Here is a 15,881-nt window from a genome sequence, read left to right on the forward strand (position 1 = left end):
GGTAGCAGCGCCATGCACAGGGCCGGTGCAAGGTTTCTCGGCACCCTAGGCAAAACTTCTGCCTTCTGCCCCTTCCCCCTACCCACCCTTCAGATGAAAGGCATGCTGCTCTAAACCCCTCCCCCCTACTCTGTTAAATGTCTGCTGTTCCACCCGCCCCCCCAAAAAAATCTGCGTGCATGCTGCTGCTCATCGCCCCAGACTGTGTGCATGCCTGCTCCTCATCTCCCCCTTCCCCACACTGCTGCTCTCGCCCTCTTTCTTTATCAATGCAGAGAATGCACTGTGCAGCCACCTTACCTGCAGGCTGCAGTGCAGAGTTGGAACTGAGTAGTCTGTGAAAGAGCCTGGAATGAAGAGCAGTGCTGCATGTCACCCCCAGCCAGGACTCCAGGAGCTGTCAAAGTTACTGCCTGTGCCGGTTGGAGGTGGAGCTGGAGGCTGCAATACGGGAGCTTAGCAGTCATGGCTACTGTAAGATACGCATTCTGGGGGATTGCAGTGGCTGTGAAAGGTAGGACTATGCTACCTTTTTTAGGCAGCTGTAGCAGGCCGCCCCCTCAGGTTCCGGCGCCCCTAGGCAGCTGCCTAAAGCTGCCTAGTGGAAGCTCCGGCCCTGGCCATGCAGCATCTAGCAGCCCAGTCTCTGGAGAACAAAGAGATGGCCCAGAGCCACGTGTAGCCTGTAGTCTCAGCAGGCAGAGCAGATCACTTACTACAAGTTGTGCAAGGGGTCCCAGCAGCAGCAGGAGCAAGCAAGCAGGGAGATCCAGCAGAAAGATGCAGCATTCCCTCCCAGCAACAGTAGCCCAGTCTCAGGAGATCAAAGAGCTAAGGAGGTCCAGCAGAAAGCAAATGATCCCACAGAGTTTCCAGTAGGATGTGGGGGGAGGAAGTCATACCGAACAAAGACTTCCACAGAGAGGAGAGGCTGCAACAGCAGGAGCAGAGGGGATTTTAGGCAGAGGGAGTTCTCCCCTGGTGGCCGGACCCCGGCAAGGCGTCCGGCCGGAACAAAGATGAGGAAGGGGAAATTTACAGCGGCAAGGAGGCAGAGGCACACAACAGCGAGTCGCAGTGCGTAGCAGAAGCACGGTGTGGTCGATTTAACAGCCATATATGAAGGCATGCGAAGGATAGAGAAGCCAGGTACATCAGGAGCAGCGTAACCATGCAGGCCCTTCTCTCACAGCAGACGGCATCGGTCACAGGGGGTCATTCAGAGTTGTTCGCTCGCTAGCTGTTTTTAGCAGCCGCGCAAATGCTATGCCACCTCCCACTGGGAGTGTATTTTAGCTTAGCAGAAGTGCGAACGAAAGGATCACAGAGCAGCTACAAAATAATTTTGTGCAGTTTCAGAGTAGCTCCAGACCTACTCAGTGCTTGTGATCACTTGAGACTATTCAGCTCCTGTTTTGACGTCACGAACACGCCCTGAGTTCGCCCAGCCACGCCTACGTTTTTCTTGCCACGCCTGCATTTTTCCGAACACTCCCTGAAAATGGTCAGTTGACACCCAGAAATGCCCACTTCATGTCAATCATTCTGCGGCCAGCAGTGCGACTGAAAAGCTTTGCTAGACCTTGTGTGAAATGACATAGTTCGTTGTAATAATACGATGCCCGTGCTCATTGCGCCGCATACGCATGTGCAGAAGTGCCAATTTTTTGCCTGATCGCTGTGCAGCAAACGAAAGCTGCTAGCGATCAACTCGGAATGACCCCCACAGTCCCATGGGAGAGCATCGCCAGCGGCAAGCAGCGGACGTCACTTTTCACCGACAGGGGCTTACAGCAGGCAACGCCGAGTTTGTTGAGGGTGCAGCTGTTTCAGGCATGCGGAGGGGCAGGAGCAGCGGTACCAGCATCAGGAGCGGGAGCAGCAGTCCGAGTATCGTGGAGGCAGCGGGCAGCATTGTAGTCCATAGAGGTGTTGGACCAGCAGCACAGCGCAACGGGAGCGTCAGCACGTGTTGGCAGCTTTCATCAGGCCAAACAGGACACTGCAGGGGAGCAGCACAAATCACGATCCACGCTACAACACGCCGCGGAGAGGTAGGAGCAGCGGTACCAGCATCAGGAGCAGCGATCCGAGTATTGTGGAGGCAGTGGGCAGCATCAGGAGCGGGAGCAGCAGTCCGAGTATCATGGAGGCAGCGGGCAGCATCGTAATCCACAGAGGTGTTGGACCAACAGCACAGCGCAACGGGAGCGTCAGCACGTGTCGGCAGCTTTCATAACGCCGAACAGGACACTGCAGGGGAGCAGCGCAAATCACGATCCACGCTACAACATCCTGCGGAGGTGTCACCACGAGAATCAGCCAAGATGCGGGAAGCTAAGGCAAGGACAGGAAGACACGGGCTACACTAGCGTCGGCGATGCTCCAGTGCTTCTCATGAACTGCACGAAGCACGTCCAGACGCTAGGGACACCGCTGTGCACTTTGCTCAGCGCCAGGACTGCATCAACCGAAAGAATCATCGCCGGAGGCGGCTCGGTCAAGGAGGAGACGACACGCAGGAATGGTGAGAACATTGTTAATAATAGCAATTTGCATAATGTCATTGTTACGCCAGGAAATGTGCGGAATGTACAGAATGTTAGCAATGCTGTGGTTAAATTTGCGGTGGTGCCTTATAATAGCTAAAAGGTACAGCTGGGCTTAGAACTAGAGCAGGGCCCTGCGGAGTCACATGAGGATGAAGCGCAGCCTTTGTGCAAGCGGGCATGTCAGATGCGCTTTCATGTCAGTAGCAGGCCATTTGCCTATACTGACCAGAAAAGGGATAGAAAAAGGGTTTTCAAAGATATATGTTCATTAACGGAGGCAGGTTTGAGGGAAAAGGAGAAGGCCAAACAAAAGGGGGGAACGAAGTCAGACAGCTATAAAACAATTGAGCATTGGCTGAGCGGCATATTGGGTACCATTGCTTCCTCTCAGCACTGGAGTTGTGAGTTCAATTCCTGACCAGAGCTATATATGTGTGGAGTTTATATGTTCTACCTGTGTTTGCCCGGTTTTCCTCTGAGTGACACTGTTTTACCCGGAGGCAGCCACGAGCATGTTAAAATACACCGATTTCATATATCCCATGTACAAGGTACACAGGGGAAAGGTGTGGTGAATATATGACGAGGTTGTCAGGGCAAAGGTCGTGGTATAAAGTCCATTGACTTCGGCACTAGGGACTTAGACATATGGCTCAAAGCACAAGAGGCGGGCGTAGCGAAAAGGGGCGCAGGGCCGCAAAAATCCAGTGCAGGGAGGCCTGCCACGCAAAGCAGGAAATAAGATGCTGGGTTTTTAACAATATGCGTGCATCCACACCCAGTGCAAGTACAAGCACGCATGCACGTTCTGTGGCGCGAACCACGCCATCAAGGAGTGCAACAGAGAGAGGGGTAGTCACCCACAAAAGGGGCCTGCAGCAGCAGGGCCTAGGAAAAGTGAATAGTCCTGTGGATGTGGGTAGGGGCCTGGCAGGGCTGCCCAGGTATCCCAAGATTAAGGAAGCTAATTTGCTGCAGGGGGAGCTTTAAGGATGGTTTTAGGGTACCTGTAACCAGAGTGGTCACGCCCACCGGTAGCTCCAGGGACATAATGTCCATAAGGAAGCAGCCGGCGGTGGAATGTGAGAAAATCGCTAAGGAACTAGCGTTAGACAGGACGGCGGGGCCATTCGCAGCCCCACCATTGCCAGGATGGGTAGTTTAACCTTTGGGGTGGGAGGTCAGGCACATCCAGCACCTATCCTACCCCGAAGGGGTGTTGGTGACCGACACGTTAGGTGAGGAACTATGCTCGGGGCCGTACCAGTCAGTTGATGTGGCCGTTAGGATGGTCCGAGCACAAGGGAGGGTATGAAGGACAGTCTTATGCCCTGTTATCCACTCAAAAGACACCCCCCCATCCCGGTGGTGGTGGTGGTGGTGGTGGGGGGGGGGGTTAACCCTGTTTCAATTTTATGGCTGTCATTCAGGAAGCAACCTTATCAGATACTCCTCTTCTGAGGTTTGATAACCCCTTGGAAGAGGCAGAGGGGGTCATTCTGAGTTGATCGCACGTAGCCACCTTTTGCTGCTCGTGCGATCAACTTGACGCCGCCTATGGGGCAGTGTATTTTAGCATAGCAAGGCTGCGATCGCTTGTGCAGGCCTGCTATGCTAAAAAAGGTTTGTGTGAAACAAGACTAGCCCTGTAGTTACTTACCCTGTACGATGGATACAGCGATGAAGATCCTGGAATTGACATCAGACATCTGCCCTCCAAACACCTGGACACGCCTGTGTTCACTGCTCCACTCCCAGAAAGTGGTCAGTTGACGCCCCAGAACGCCTTCAAGGCAGCGATCGCTTTCTTCGTTATTCTTGCTGGGCAACGACACACGTGCGCATTGCGGCCGGCACACATGTGCAGAACCGGCCTGTTCGCACCACTGCGAAGAACCGCAGCGTGCGAACGGGTGGGAATGACCCCCAGAGTCTGGAAGCCAGGTATCAGGCTTTTTGAGCTGTCTCACATTACAGCTCCCCCCTGTGGTGAAAAATAAACATCCTGTCTTTTTACAACCCAGCCAAGGGGAATTACAACTGCCCCCTATGTGAATTACAGCCTGGCATGCAGTTTAAGAAATTACATTTACAATGTAGGAATTAAAATGATACTACATGCCAGTATATACACAATATCATATTTCAGGATCCGATCACATTATGGATACTGACATTGGGACCCCTAAGCTGGACATAGAGTCAGCCTTTAGGCTGCTTCCTCTGCAACCGGAGAGCTTCAGTCTCATGGGACAAAGCTGCTGTGGATAATTTTTCAGGGGAAAATGGTTTGCCGATGAGCTGCATCATTTCGGGCGCTGTTTTCGGAGCATTCAGCTCTTCCCTGCAGTGGTGCCGGCAGGTGCGCGCAGAGTCAAGGGCCATAGCACACCGATTTCCTGGGCGCAGGCCCACCAGCTGCAGCGCAGAACAGCCAACTGCTGCGCGAGCTACAGGTCCTGCTGGAGGTATTCAGCGTGCAACTGAGGGCCCAAGACAGTCTTAGCATACTGGGGAATCGAGAGCGACACGAAGAGGCGAGAGTGCAAGCTACCCACGGAAGAGGTGGAGAGGCTAGAAAGGGCTGTAGGTTACTGCATCAGGGGAAGGAAGATTATGCTGGGGGCAAATGCAGTCAGTATTGGGGAACATCAATTTTGCAGGCAGCGTGATCCCCATAGGTGGGTGAGCAGGGGAAACACGGGGGGGGGGGGGGACAGCGGATCCCCCTGGCCCCAACCATGGATGTGGGCAACCATCAATGTTTTTGTCTTGCGATGGCGGAAGGCTAAAAAGTTTTTTAGAATTTTATGTCAGGTCACCGGTCCAGCGGCCGGCAGGTAGCAGATGTAGGGCTGTGGAGCCTCCACTTTCGATGGTTCATAGCCAGCGAGGTTTCATCGTTAAGCCGTAGAAGGGAGGGTTTTTTTGCGGGGGAAGGATGGAGGAACAGTGAATGTCGAGGGTTCACGACCATACAGGTTTGCAGTCAGTAATGAGGGGTCATAAAGTGTGTATCTATTTCTCTTGATGCATAGGAACGCAAGCTGGCGGTTTAGCAAAAGAGGTACAGAGGAACGGCAAATTCCTGCAGTTCAAACAGTCGAGGTTTTCACGAGCGCGAGGAGGTTAGAAGCATTTGCCAATCCATGTCTGTTGATACTCTGGCCCGCTAGCAAGGAAAGTAGGGAGGAGCAGTAAAACTGAGGAGCAGTAAAACTGAGGGTTCAAAGCATCAATGTTGGCATACGATAGGTTAGGAAGGTTTTCTAACTAACAACTTTGAAGCGTTAGGCCACGGGCTGCCGGCAGTGGAGGTGCAGAGAGGCAGCTGGTTCCCGAGGGTTCGAAACCATTGATGTTTGCATTTAGCATGCTGCTGGTTTTGTTAGTAGAAGTTAACGGAAATGCAGTGGGAACTGATGGTCGGCAACCGTCAATGTTTGTTTTCAATTTTTGGAGTATAGAAAGGTATGCATTTTCTAGCTATTTCTCATGAGTGAGGCCCAGGCGCGGGTATGGAGATAAGCAGCATGAGATTATTACAGCGGTTTCTTAGTCAGGAATGGTGCAAGGCACGTCCAAAAACAGCCAGGACACCTGTTCAGGCTTGGCAGTTTTGTGACAGGTGAAGCACAGGCAGCTGGCAGAGATGCAGGAATCAGGGAGTGCCCAGCAGGGGCCAAAGCAGTCTGTCTGGCCAAGGGGCCGGCCGGGGAAAAGGTGGCATGACAGTGGCCCACAACAGGCGGGCCAGGGGCATAAGGCCCACAGGCTGACCAGCTTGTATGTCCAAGCCAGACAGAGGAACATGGGAGCCGCGTGCCAGCAAGTGAGGAAGGGGCTGGCGGCAGGGCGTCTGCGCAGCAGCGACAAGTTCAGTGCGAAGCAAATACCTGAACTGGCAGGATTTGGGCTGGGGCAGTCGAGGTGCCCCCCCCCCCCCCCCCCATCCTGGGTAGAGAAGTGGGACTGTCCCTGGCCCTTTATGACAAGGGAGGCATACAAGTCCGCAGGAGAGAGTGAGGAAGGGCCAATTATTGGAAGGTGCTAGGTTGCATGCCAGGAGGGCTAGCAGCGTCTTGATCACTGATGGATAAGAGGTGAAAGGTGCCGGCTGGCAAGGTATGTGGTACCCTGGTCAGCGGGGGGCACTTTATTGTTTATGCAATTTTGACACAGTTGATATGATAATGTATGTAGCACGGCGGTGAGAAGAAGGCATGGAGAGTGGGGGTGCCAGCTGAGGTGGGCAGATTCACCATCATTGAGGGGCCGCATGCCAGGCTCCAGCTTTCGATGGCGGGCCAGTCGGCTGTGCATCAGGCGAGTGTGATCTGCAGGGGCTGGCTCTAGAGGAGGGGGCATAGCCGAGGGCCTACAGGTAGGCGGTGGCACGCCCCAGGTTGGTTGATCAATGAACGGTCATTGACATTTTTCAGCCTTGCCCACCGTTTCTCTTTCCTTACCCTGCAACTGGAAATAAGGTAATGTGAATAAAACTGTGGCCAATGATTCAATCCCATATATTGCCTCTGAGTATGATTTCGGGTTATTAGAGTAGGTTTAGCGGGAACGCAGCTGAGCGCCCTCTCCCCCTTATGCAACTAAAGATCAGTTTTCAGTCAAAGCAGTAAGGTTATAAAGCACAGCTGGCAGTTGCAGGCTATATTATTTGCTGAGACTCTGAATAGCTAGAGTGTGTTCACAATACAGTTCAGCGTCACATGAAAGGTGCAGATAGATTGCAGGCAAGGTATAATAAAGCTGGCTGATACAAGCGGGTGGTCTTCAGTATGCCGACTGATGGGATCCCGGCGCTGGGATCCCGACAGCCGGCATACCGACACTTATTCTCCCTCGTGGGGGTCCACGACCCCCCTGGAGGGAGAATAAAATAGCGCGCCACCGTGCCCGCAAGGGACTCATTTGCGCTCCCCACACTGTCAGTAAGCCGGCGGTCGGGCTCCCGGCGCCGGTATGCTGGTCGCCGGGAGCCCGACCGCCGGCATATTGTAGTGAACCCGATACAAGCTGTGGAGTGTATAAAATACACAAGGGGTCTGCTCTTTCCTGTCACCCTGTTCACTAAGGCAGTTTAGAGTTTCTTTTGCTACCTGGTGCCTGCCGTTCCTGGGGTAAATTATATCCAAAAAGGGTCATGCTGGTCAATTAAATGGACTCCCCTGTTGAAAGGTACAAAATTTAATACTGTCCAGTACTCTTAATAGCTGTGTCTGCCAAGTAAAAGGAAGATCTCTCTCTATCTCTCTCTCTCTCTCTCTGACCCCTATTCAGCTGTGTATGCAGAGCTGGGTGACTCTGGGTTTCTAACTGAGGGCATTAGCTGGAGTGTCTGTGCGTCAGCGGTAGGTACCTGCTATCAGCGGCCTCACGCACTCCCCTCTATCACCTGAGACCTTTCCTGGCAGCTTCTCTCAGTACTGGGCAGGGTGGTGACACTGCAGTGGCTGGCGGCTCTCACAGCGGTCTCAGTGACAGCTCCGCTCTCCACGGCGTGTCTCCTCAACAGCGGCTCCGCTCTCCACAGTGTGTCTCCTCACAGCATCTCCACTCTCCACAGCATGTCTCTTCTCACACACAGTGGTGCGAACCCTACCTCCCCTTTTTCCCGATCTGCCACAGCCAATCAAAACTCTTTCAGCCTTCTCACTCCCTCCTCCATTATAGTAAGTCCAAAGGTCCTAGTGCCTGTCTGCTCACTGGTCCTGCTGGCATCTCCCAGGCAACAGCAGAAGGGAGTATTAACCCCTTCAGCATTAACAGGATGGGTAGTAATCGAAGCTCAGCAAGGGGAAAATTAGGGGACCGTACGTAGATTGGAAATGCTTCTCTTCATGAATCGTTGATGAGAGTTCACGGATAATGGGAAATATTAGTAGATATCACAATTACAGGAGAGAGATAAAGTATTTGTTGAAATAGAGTGGATCTGCTGTTGGCGTTAGACAGCAAGCAACCTGTCAGTTGAAAAACTGCCACAAGAACTTACTGAATCATCAATGAGAGTCCTAGAAATATAGAGAATATTAAAAAAAAGGAATAAAATAAGAGGATGATATTAATTGACCATACAGTGATCAGATCACAAACTGCTGAAAAAAACGTTAACCTGAAATGGTAATTTAAGCTGCAGCCAATAGATATTTAAAGCTTTTTCTATTCACTCAATTCTATGAGTTGGATATTGGTAATAATGTCCGTAACACTATAACATGCTCTGTTAGTGTATTTCATAAATGTCACCCCAATAGTAAATACCGTCTACCTTCTAATAATATAAACAGCTTGGTAATTGGTAGGGAGTAACTATAAATGTGGGGTTCCAGACTGGATTACTGAATCTTGTATTCTGAGTGCAGAAACAGTTTAAAGGTTACCAATACCACAAAAGAGCCTTTAAATAGTATAGAAAAAGCTGAGTTACAATCAACTCAATAGGAGCCTCTAACATCGTGTGGTTGCTAAAGGGAGGGTGAGTACAGTATATTGCTAGTTACCACTCCCAGCGATATGAAGATCGAGTGCTGCAGTATGAGGATGAGCAGGGTGGCAACTTGCAGAGTGGAAGGCAGCACTGGGATCCTGCTGCCTGGAGGCATCAGAAAACGCGCTTCCTGGCGGCTTAGACGTCTCGGTGACGCTACATAATGCGTCACCGGGAACGCCTCTCCTCTGGAATGGTTGTGTCTATGTTACCTTCGTGCTAAGGAGGTGACAAAACGAGAGGCCAGGAGAGAACTTCCGCCCTTACAGCTCCTAAATGTTTTCTTCGTTCTCCGTTCGTTTGAGGGGATTTTTCTTTTCTTCTATGCAGCATTGGACCCTCGCGGGCTCGGTGTCTCGCTTCGCTCGCCACACTTTTCTATTACAAATAGATTGTGACATGGACCTAGAGGGTTATGGGAAAGGTCCTCTCCACGAAGAGGAAACTAGATGCTACCCCTCTGGAAAAGGTTTACGGGACCTCTCCCTCTCAGTGCATGATACGGCAATTTGAATATGTGGGCTGGAGCTGGGGGCATCTCCCGGGATCCGGTCTGAAGATCGACAGTGTCTAGGTCGACAATGTTTAGGTCGACCATTATAGGTCGACAGTCACTAGGTCGTCATGGATGGAAGGTCGACAGGGTTTCTAGGTCGATATGTGCTAGGTCGACAGGTCTAAAGGTCGACATGAGTTTTTCACTTTTTTTTTTTTTTCATACTTAACGATCCACGTGGACTACGATTGGAACGGTAAAGTGTGCCGAGCGAAGCGAAGGCACCATGCCCGAAGCATGGCGAGCGAAGCGAGCCATGCGAGGGGACGCGGTGCACTAATTTGGGATCCCGGTCACTTTACGAAGAAAACGACACCAAAAAAAAAAAATCCTCATGTCGACCTTTAGACCTGTCGACCTAGCACATGTCGACCTAGAAACCCTGTCGACCTTCCACCCATGTCGACCTAGTGACTGTCGACCTATAGTGGTCGACCTAAACATTTTCGACCTAGATACTGTCGATAAAACGAACCACACCCCATCTCCCACCTGTCGTGTCACATTGGGAGGTGTACGTATGAGTAGTAAACATAAAGGGGGAGATGCAATTGTTTGAAAAGTCAGTTGGGTGTCTGTTTTTTCCTATCTCATAGACAGGAAAAAACAGACACCCAAATGACTTTTCAAACATTTGAATTCCCCCCAAAGCATCCTCCTCCTAAGCGTCTTGGAGGAGGATGCAAGCGCTAATTCCATTCATGGAGCCACATCCTCCTGTGACGTCATAAAAGGAGGCTCAATTGGTATTTGTAGACTGCGGACCACGATTGTTAACGTGTAGGTCTGGTCCATATGAGTGCTGCAGTGCCTGCTTTGCGTTCTCAGGTGTTAGTTGAACATGGAAGAGATACATGAAAAAATGTGGAATAAAAACGTGAAATAAAAAAAAAATGTTTGAAGGAAAAAATATATATACACACAGGTCGTGCTGGGAATCCCCTCCTCATAAATCTACCATACTGTAGTTTATAAAAATATATAAGTTGTTTAGGCGCTTAGTATTATTAAATATCTTACAGCACTATATAAGTGGGTCTACTGAAGCCATAGATAGGAAGCCTAAAACTTAGGTCATTAGTACATATATAATAAAATAGTTAAAGATAATAATAATAATAATAATAATAATAATAATAATAATGAAAATATAGATACCGAGGCTGGAGACTCTATTAAGATGTCTGTGCCGATAAAAATGACCATAAAAGTAATGGTGGAATTGTGGATTGGTGCCCCCTCTTAGGTATTGGCTCTAAAATGAATCATAGTGGAGCGACAGTGTCCACCATTGCTTGGTGTCTATATAAACATTATGTGCAAGTACTGTGGAGAAACATAAAGATGAATATTGAATGGTATGGAGAATACACAAAGGTAAGTGTAAAAAATGGAGAAAATGGGAAATGAAAGATGTATGTTGACAATGCTCGTATGGGGATGCAGAGCATGGTATCCAGTCTCTAGGTCGACCACACTTAGGTCGGCAATGTCTAGGTCGACATGGTTTCTAGGTCGACATGACAGAAGGTCAACATGAGTTTTTCACATTATTTTTTAATTTTTTTAAACTTTTTCATGCTTTACAATCCACGTGGACTACAGTTGGGAATGGTAACCTGCCCAAAGGTGCACTAATTGGGGTTCCCGGTCACTCTACGGCAGGGGTGGGGAATCTCAGGCCCGAGGGCCGTATAAGGCCCGCAAAGCCACCTGATCCGGCCCGGCCAGGCTCACCTAGCCGGGTGCCCACTGAGATTTCGTTACTAGCGGGCGCCCGGCTTCTTACCCTCAGCAGCAGCCGCAGGCAGGAGCTCACTCCTGAGCTCCGGCTTCCGGCTCTGGCAGTGTGCGTGTGCTGCTGTGCGGTGTTATGGGAGAGATGTCATGACTTCTCTCCCATAGTTCTGAGGAGCGAGTGGCCAGGCAGAGAGCAACGGTCCGGAAGCAGGAGCGGGGCTGGTGAGTATTGTGGTTTTTTTTCCTCTTTTAATGTGTGTGTAAGCATCGCTACTAGGGGGCATATCTAATGGGGCATAACAACTGACTGGTGGCATATCTAATGGGGCATAACAAGTGACTAGGGGCATATTTAATGGGGCATAACAAGTGACTGGGGGCATAACTACTGACTGGGGGCATATCTACTGGGAGCATATCTACTGGGGGCAGGCTCATTTTTACGTTGATAATTTTTGTATGGCCCCCGAAGGATTTTATAAATATCCAAATGGCCCTTGGAAGAAAAAAGGTTCCCCACCCCTGCTCTACGGGGAAAACAACACAATTTTTTTTTACAAAACTCTTGTCGACCTTTTGTCATGTCGACCTTGTGCATGTCAACCTAGATAGAGACCATGTCGACCTAGAAACCATGAAGATCCTACTTACTGTTGACTAATAGTGGTCGACCTAAGTGTGGTCGACCCTATGATCCACACCCGCAGAGCTTGTCTAGGTGGTGTAGATAGCCAAAAGTAAGTGGTGAAAGGAGAAACTGTTTTCTTTTATTAAGCGACGATCAAGTATATTAACTTTAACATGAATGTCATTTTTGAATAGCAGTGCATTGGGATAGAAGTGTGAGTGTGGATGAATGGTCACTGATGATCATTGATCAGTCCCTATTTTGGGTGATGGACTGAGAGAACAAGGGAGTGATAATTACAATATTGTATGCTGTGTAAAAGAGTGTGATAATTGGTGTGGTAAGATAAAAGAGATAGAAGCTGATCAAGTGAAAAGTATGTGAAGTCAATATCAGGCTAAATGCCTGACTGAAAAAGGGTTTGTGAGGGGAATCGATCCCATCTGTGGTGAATACCCAGAAAAGCAAAAGGACTGGGGTTAGAAAATCAATCTGTACTTGTGAAAAAGTTTAATAAACTGTGCACTAAAAATAAGTCATGTGCAAAAAGTAGGATTGGGGTAAGAAGTGAGTACAGCTGCTTGTCAAGTGGCGGTGTTTCGCTCGCCACACTTTTCTATTACAAATAGATTGTGACATGGACCTAGAGGGTTATGGGAAAGGTCCTCTCCACGAAGAGGAAACTAGATGCTACCCCTCTGGAAAAGGTTTACGGGACCTCTCCCTCTCAGTGCATGATACGGCAATTTGAATATGTGGGCTGGAGCTGGGGGCATCTCCCGGGATCCGGTCTGAAGATCGACAGTGTCTAGGTCGACAATGTTTAGGTCGACCATTATAGGTCGACAGTCACTAGGTCGTCATGGATGGAAGGTCGACAGGGTTTCTAGGTCGATATGTGCTAGGTCGACAGGTCTAAAGGTCGACATGAGTTTTTCACTTTTTTTTTTTTTTCATACTTAACGATCCACGTGGACTACGATTGGAACGGTAAAGTGTGCCGAGCGAAGCGTAGGCACCATGCCCGAAGCATGGCGAGCGAAGCGAGCCATGCGAGGGGACGCGGTGCACTAATTTGGGATCCCGGTCACTTTACGAAGAAAACGACACCAAAAAAAAAAAATCCTCATGTCGACCTTTAGACCTGTCGACCTAGCACATGTCGACCTAGAAACCCTGTCGACCTTCCACCCATGTCGACCTAGTGACTGTCGACCTATAGTGGTCGACCTAAACATTTTCGACCTAGATACTGTCGATAAAACGAACCACACCCCATCTCCCACCTGTCGTGTCACATTGGGAGGTGTACGTATGAGTAGTAAACATAAAGGGGGAGATGCAATTGTTTGAAAAGTCAGTTGGGTGTCTGTTTTTTCCTATCTCATAGACAGGAAAAAACAGACACCCAAATGACTTTTCAAACATTTGAATTCCCCCCAAAGCATCCTCCTCCTAAGCGTCTTGGAGGAGGATGCAAGCGCTAATTCCATTCATGGAGCCACATCCTCCTGTGACGTCATAAAAGGAGGCTCAATTGGTATTTGTAGACTGCGGACCACGATTGTTAACGTGTAGGTCTGGTCCATATGAGTGCTGCAGTGCCTGCTTTGCGTTCTCAGGTGTTAGTTGAACATGGAAGAGATACATGAAAAAATGTGGAATAAAAACGTGAAATAAAAAAAAAATGTTTGAAGGAAAAAATATATATACACACAGGTCGTGCTGGGAATCCCCTCCTCATAAATCTACCATACTGTAGTTTATAAAAATATATAAGTTGTTTAGGCGCTTAGTATTATTAAATATCTTACAGCACTATATAAGTGGGTCTACTGAAGCCATAGATAGGAAGCCTAAAACTTAGGTCATTAGTACATATATAATAAAATAGTTAAAGATAATAATAATAATAATAATAATAATAATAATAATAATGAAAATATAGATACCGAGGCTGGAGACTCTATTAAGATGTCTGTGCCGATAAAAATGACCATAAAAGTAATGGTGGAATTGTGGATTGGTGCCCCCTCTTAGGTATTGGCTCTAAAATGAATCATAGTGGAGCGACAGTGTCCACCATTGCTTGGTGTCTATATAAACATTATGTGCAAGTACTGTGGAGAAACATAAAGATGAATATTGAATGGTATGGAGAATACACAAAGGTAAGTGTAAAAAATGGAGAAAATGGGAAATGAAAGATGTATGTTGACAATGCTCGTATGGGGATGCAGAGCATGGTATCCAGTCTCTAGGTCGACCACACTTAGGTCGGCAATGTCTAGGTCGACATGGTTTCTAGGTCGACATGACAGAAGGTCAACATGAGTTTTTCACATTATTTTTTAATTTTTTTAAACTTTTTCATGCTTTACAATCCACGTGGACTACAGTTGGGAATGGTAACCTGCCCAAAGGTGCACTAATTGGGGTTCCCGGTCACTCTACGGCAGGGGTGGGGAATCTCAGGCCCGAGGGCCGTATAAGGCCCGCAAAGCCACCTGATCCGGCCCGGCCAGGCTCACCTAGCCGGGTGCCCACTGAGATTTCGTTACTAGCGGGCGCCCGGCTTCTTACCCTCAGCAGCAGCCGCAGGCAGGAGCTCACTCCTGAGCTCCGGCTTCCGGCTCTGGCAGTGTGCGTGTGCTGCTGTGCGGTGTTATGGGAGAGATGTCATGACTTCTCTCCCATAGTTCTGAGGAGCGAGTGGCCAGGCAGAGAGCAACGGTCCGGAAGCAGGAGCGGGGCTGGTGAGTATTGTGGTTTTTTTTCCTCTTTTAATGTGTGTGTAAGCATCGCTACTAGGGGGCATATCTAATGGGGCATAACAACTGACTGGTGGCATATCTAATGGGGCATAACAAGTGACTAGGGGCATATTTAATGGGGCATAACAAGTGACTGGGGGCATAACTACTGACTGGGGGCATATCTACTGGGAGCATATCTACTGGGGGCAGGCTCATTTTTACGTTGATAATTTTTGTATGGCCCCCGAAGGATTTTATAAATATCCAAATGGCCCTTGGAAGAAAAAAGGTTCCCCACCCCTGCTCTACGGGGAAAACAACACAATTTTTTTTTACAAAACTCTTGTCGACCTTTTGTCATGTCGACCTTGTGCATGTCAACCTAGATAGAGACCATGTCGACCTAGAAACCATGAAGATCCTACTTACTGTTGACTAATAGTGGTCGACCTAAGTGTGGTCGACCCTATGATCCACACCCGCAGAGCTTGTCTAGGTGGTGTAGATAGCCAAAAGTAAGTGGTGAAAGGAGAAACTGTTTTCTTTTATTAAGCGACGATCAAGTATATTAACTTTAACATGAATGTCATTTTTGAATAGCAGTGCATTGGGATAGAAGTGTGAGTGTGGATGAATGGTCACTGATGATCATTGATCAGTCCCTATTTTGGGTGATGGACTGAGAGAACAAGGGAGTGATAATTACAATATTGTATGCTGTGTAAAAGAGTGTGATAATTGGTGTGGTAAGATAAAAGAGATAGAAGCTGATCAAGTGAAAAGTATGTGAAGTCAATATCAGGCTAAATGCCTGACTGAAAAAGGGTTTGTGAGGGGAATCGATCCCATCTGTGGTGAATACCCAGAAAAGCAAAAGGACTGGGGTTAGAAAATCAATCTGTACTTGTGAAAAAGTTTAATAAACTGTGCACTAAAAATAAGTCATGTGCAAAAAGTAGGATTGGGGTAAGAAGTGAGTACAGCTGCTTGTCAAGTGGCGGTGTTTCTATTTATCAAAGTATAAATTTTACGAAATAAATAGTAAAAGGTTTTGGACATAGATTTACAGTGTATATTATAGGAATACACTGTATTTGATGAATTCATTAAGGCCTTGTGGTTTTAGTGCTCCAAGGTGGAA

The sequence above is a fragment of the Pseudophryne corroboree genome, chromosome 1 (assembly GCF_028390025.1).
Source record: "Pseudophryne corroboree isolate aPseCor3 chromosome 1, aPseCor3.hap2, whole genome shotgun sequence".
In the NCBI taxonomy this organism is placed as follows: Eukaryota; Metazoa; Chordata; class Amphibia; order Anura; family Myobatrachidae; genus Pseudophryne; species Pseudophryne corroboree.